The sequence below is a fragment of the Triticum urartu genome, chromosome 5 (assembly GCF_003073215.2).
Source record: "Triticum urartu cultivar G1812 chromosome 5, Tu2.1, whole genome shotgun sequence".
NCBI lineage: Eukaryota > Viridiplantae > Streptophyta > Magnoliopsida > Poales > Poaceae > Triticum > Triticum urartu.
The window spans coordinates 305,395,702-305,400,879 of record NC_053026.1 but is presented as its reverse complement, the minus strand read 5'-3'; the positions used below and the strand labels follow the sequence as shown (position 1 = coordinate 305,400,879).

The 5,178-nt window shown below is 42.9% G+C and overlaps 1 long non-coding RNA gene across 4 annotated transcripts; it reads right to left on the bottom strand.

The window, feature by feature from the left end:
- Nucleotides 1-1,333: 1,333 nt before the first annotated feature.
- On the bottom strand, nucleotides 1,334-4,944 carry LOC125508736. Of its 4 annotated transcripts, none has more exons than XR_007283741.1 (5): nucleotides 4,308-4,942; nucleotides 3,301-3,338; nucleotides 2,973-3,201; nucleotides 2,815-2,892; nucleotides 1,334-2,500 (listed from the first exon to the last, which is right to left on the bottom strand). It is a non-coding gene; the product is annotated as an uncharacterized LOC125508736 (long non-coding RNA). The 4 variants fall into 4 exon arrangements; XR_007283739.1 differs by lacking the exon at nucleotides 4,308-4,942 and having other exon boundaries at nucleotides 1,334-1,644; nucleotides 2,363-2,500; nucleotides 3,301-3,806; XR_007283740.1 differs by having other exon boundaries at nucleotides 2,973-3,338; nucleotides 4,308-4,944.
- Between the last annotated feature and the right edge of the window lie 234 nt (nucleotides 4,945-5,178).

The following is a 5,178-nucleotide window of genomic DNA, read 5'->3' as shown; positions in this document are numbered from 1 at the left end:
TATTTTCGCGAGAGTCACGGCCGTGCCTCCTCGGAAACGAAAAAAACATGTTTTCTGTTTTTTTTTCTTCCGCGAGAGGCACGGTTTTGCTTCCGCGAGAGGCACGGTTGTGCTTTCACGAGAGGCACGGACGTGCCTCTTTCGAAAAGAAAAAAACGCGTTTTCTATTTTTTTTTCACGAGAGGCACGGTTTTGCTTTCGCGAGAGGCACGGTTGTGCTTTCGTGAGAGGTACGGGCGTGCCTCTTTCGGAAAGGAAAAAAACGTGTTTTCTGTTTTTTTTCTTTCGCGAGAGGCACGGTTGTGATTTTGTCAGAGGCACAGGCATGCCTCTTTCGGAAAGGAAAAAAAAACCCTGTCCCCGGTTCGGTTTTTTCATCGGTTTTTTCGTCCGGTTTTTTCTTGAAAAAAAATTCGTCAAAACCTATCAACATGTGATCTAATTTTGAAGATCTTGACGCGAGGAATCAAACGGCGAAAGCGGTTCAAGATTTGGACGCACGGTTTAAGAGATAAAACGTTTTGAATAAACTAATCTATGAAAAAAGGAAAACTCCCAAGTTGCGACAAGTGGCGCACATGCAGCGCGCCACTTGTCGCAACCTGGGAAGTTGGAGTGATCTCCGCAAGGAGTACTCCTTAACTAGTTTAGAAAAAAAACATATCCAGCGGGCTGTGACATCCTGGGCAGCAGCCCATGGCCAGAATTTGGCCCGTGAAGCCACCGCAGCCCGCCTGGCGCTCTGAGTCGGTTTTGGCCGTCCGATTGAATTGGGCTGTCGGCATAGCTCTCGGCCGAAACAAAAGTGTTGTTGGCCGAAAACCTAGCTCACCCAGAGACGGCGGCTCTTCTTCACGCGGCGTCGCGGCGACGATGCCCACGCACGGAGGCGGCTGTGCGGGATCTCGACGCGGTGTCACCATGGTGAGCCCTTCACCTCTTCTTTTTTGATTTCAACTTTTGGGCTCCAAAGTTTTGGGGATTCGATTTCTAGAGTTTTACATTTGGGTTTTTTCTTTAATTTGCCAAATCACCTCTTTCTAATTGCTAATCCGGGGTAGTAACGTGCTAATCCTGTCATTAACTTGATGCGCAAGCTTGGCTTAACTATTCTAACCAAATTAAACATCATAATCATGCAATTAGCACCACACATAGCAAATTATACCTTAACTAAAACTACTTAACCCCTAATTCTGATGATTAACTTTAACAACTAGTAAGCTTGCACGTGCAACACACGTTCTAACCGTAGCAAGAATTTTTCTCATTCACCTCTTTAATATACTTACAAAATAAGCTAATCTCCTCTTAAATCAGACCAATACTCCCGTGTTGAAAATAGAAAATTTCAGAACTTTCAGTACAACGGGCAACTACTTAGGGTACATAGAAGGACTTATTACATATCTTCTCTAAATATAAAATGTATATCTTTATCAAAATCTTGTAAACTGTAATAATGTTCGTAGCAATCGGAGAATCCTTGCACAACAACTCGACGACAATCTTTTTTCTCTTCATTGACAGTGCCTTCACCACACTACACCGGCTCTAGTAGCCATTAAGGCGATGATAGATTCCATGGGACTGTTGTGCATGGTACCAAGCCAAGATGGTGACTCCAACCATCAAAGAGACCATCTGCTGCAAACAGAAGAATAGTTGAAGTTTCATGGCCGTAGTGGCGAGAAAGAGTGTTAGTTGTTGCACAAAACAAGAAGGGTCCAGTGCTAAAATATTGAGCAAAACAATATGGGAATAGTACACTATCCTCACCAGTATGACAAGAACCTCATTGCACAGTTCTCTTGTGAATTACACACTGATGAATAGAATAAAGTTACACACATTCATATGAGAACCATATTGTTTGTTAATAGTAGTTAGTAAGCCTAAATACATTTTTTTTTTCACATTCTCTACTGGTCTGAAAGTATGATCGGCTGAATACTCCTAGACCTTGGTTTGAAATATCTACAAAGGTAGTTTTAAGGAACCTTGTAATGATGTGTGAACATATCAGATTGTCAAAAATAACTACAGTAGGCAGGCATGTTACTCGTATTGTTGGACTAAATTAATAATGTACAATCTATTTTCCTAGGCGGGATAGACAGAAAAAACTGTGAGATAAGCAGCCTCCACAAAGATCACAAAGACATAGACATCTGCAAATATATTGGGCCAGGAGAAAGATTAGGGACAGTAAAATATGTACATCAACGGAAAGGAAATCCAATTTCCTTGGTTGTATAGCTTTGCTCTAATCAAAAGCTTTGCATTGCTGCTAATGAGTATTTTGGAACGAAGTGAATAAACGAAAAACTCCATTAACGTGCATCATCCAAAAAAATTAGACCTGAGTTTTTGTGAAGCCACTCCTAACAGGTCAGTTTGTATATTTGTATATTCTTCTACCCTTTGTTCCCTTGAGCTCTTCCTCCCTTATTCACTTCATTGCATCGAACGTTGTTAGGTTTGCCCTTCATGAGATAATCTAGCACAACAACACATAAATAATACTATTATATTTTGCATCTTCTATGTGCTTATCTGTAAGCTCAACAATATATGTTTCTGACAACAATAGCAACAATTCATAACACTTATCCCTACCCAGCAACAACAATACAAATTATTTTTCATAGTCAAGTACTCCCTCCGTCCGCAATTACTTGTCGCTCAAACGAATGTATCTAGCACATCCATTTAAGCGACAAGTAATTCCGGATGGAGGGAGTATGTGTCAATATTTAACATATTAGATCAGAACAAACTTTTCAAAAAAAATTGGGGGGAATTTGGGCGAACCGAAGTGAATTGCTTTCACTATATAATCAAGAGAAATGAGATATTTGGGCACCGGTAGCGCCACCAGGTAAAGGTGTCCTGAAATAGAATCCCAGAAAGCAATAAGCATAAATCCATCACGTATGTGGATCACATAATATTTTAGGAATCAGAATCACCTCATTAATTAAGAAACTGACGGTAGATGCATCTTCACTCCACATACCACACAGCCATCTTACAGAACACACTGAGCTCCTCCATTCCGCTGCCATTGTAGCCATTCATGGTGAAGCGCTGCCTAGTAGGATTTGAAGATTAATCCATGCTATTCTCCAGTATCATCGTAGAACCTATCTCAAGTATCAGCCTCTCCTTCCCAGTTACTCGTCGCTGGTGCTTATCCTCCTATGAATCATGATGACAACCCAATCATCCCAATCCGAAATAATCGTAAAACAAGCTGATAAATGCTATGATTTTCAAAAGTAGACAGCTATAACCTACTTTGATCACATGACTTCCAGCTTCAATGCTTCATATGCCTACACATGGGAAAGGTAAAATTCAGTCTAAATGTAACATACAAATCTGCTTGTAAAATATACATGATTGATGTGAATGCCAACATGTTGATACATCCGTACAAATGTACAGTATGAAGGTGCCTTTATACTCCATCGCCCAGGCTCCTATTTTAATCAAACATGTCATGTTGTTTTCAGAGTTGGAGACAGCAATGTAGTTTCAACATGTCTAGTAAAGGCCGCACAAAATATTAGAGGATGTTCAATGGAGATTTATAGAGGGAAAATCAAAGACATATTAATTAGCATGAAAATTTATAAAAAGGGGTTGTTCAATAAAAACAGAACACCTTATCCATACTTATTCTGCCCTTCTGTGGCAAGAAAAAGCACAAGAAAGTTATCACCTGGAGAGCATGTGGTATACATGATCATCGGACAAAAAAGGGATACCATTGTAGCAATACCTCAAAATAGCACCACCCCCCCCCCCCCCCCCCCCCCCCCCCCCCCCACACACACACACACACAAAAAAATGATGCAAGTTCGCATTCCACAGCTAGATCATCGAATACATCAGGAGTTATATAGACAAGGCAGTTCGCCGGACATGTAGAATGGCCTCCATGAATATCACTCGTACCCAAATTGGCTAGCTCATGTGAGGACAAAACTGCATGTCATACTCACTTTCCTGAATAGCGCACACTACACAATCAATGGAGAATACCAGTATGCCGCACCCCAGGTCCTCAAGCAAGTTGATCCACACAAAAAATCAACGTGTAAGTTCTTCTCCAATTGTACTAATGCTAGCGGTTGTAATGTAATTTGTTTTGCAGGGGAGCAATGTAACATGAACACTTCTGATTAAACCCAATGATTTGTATTTTTGTATCGAATACAATTATGAGAAACAATTTTGAACTCTCATAATTTTTAACCTAACGAAACAATAACATGTGGACTATTTCAAAGCGAAGCACCGGTAAATTATCGGCGGTGGGTGACGAAATACTCGTGGTCGCGGCTGGACGTCGTGGTTGTCTTGCACTCTTTCTCGATGTGAGCGGTGGCCGCTTGCTCGAGGTCAGGCGATGTGGGCGACGGCCGCTTGCTCGAGGTTAGGCGATGTGGGCGACGGCTCCTTGCTCAAGGTTCCGCGATCTGGGCGACGGCCGCGTGCTTGAAATTCGTTGAAGGGAAAGGGAGAGCGCGGGGCAGGCAGTGAGGGGGAGAGGAGGGGGCGGTAGGTGATAGAACGATGGGGCACGGGGGCGGCACGGGACCGACGGCGCAGCGGGCGCACGAGGCCTGGGACACGGCGACTCCTGCTTCCTGGGATGCACAACGGCGGTTGCTCCAGTCCACCGGGGGAGGAAGCGATGGGTGAGATGGGCAGCGCGGCGCGGGTGCGCGTCGCAGCAGGTGTGGAGTCCGCCTTGGGAGGTAGCGATGGGTGAGAGTCGTTGTTGGGTCGTGGGGATTGTGCGTAACTGCCTCGATGGGAGGAAGAAGAGATAGGCGCGGGGTGTGGTGGAGGTTGTTAAACAAGTGTGTTTTAGATCAAACACGTTTTAGCCAGTGTATCCACACCATACAGAGATAGATAGACGGATGTGATGTTGTTTTGGATCTCCGCACCTCGCGCTTTTATAGGGATAGTAGTACATTAACCTTAAGAAGTACTCCCTCCGTAAACTAATATAAGAGCGTTTAGAATACTAAAATAGTGATCTAAACGCTCTTATATTAATTTACAGAGGGAGTACTCATTAGGTCTTAATCATAATAATCAACTTAAACAGATCGCCATTAATTATTAGGGATCTAATCTAGGCATAAACATGCTCATGA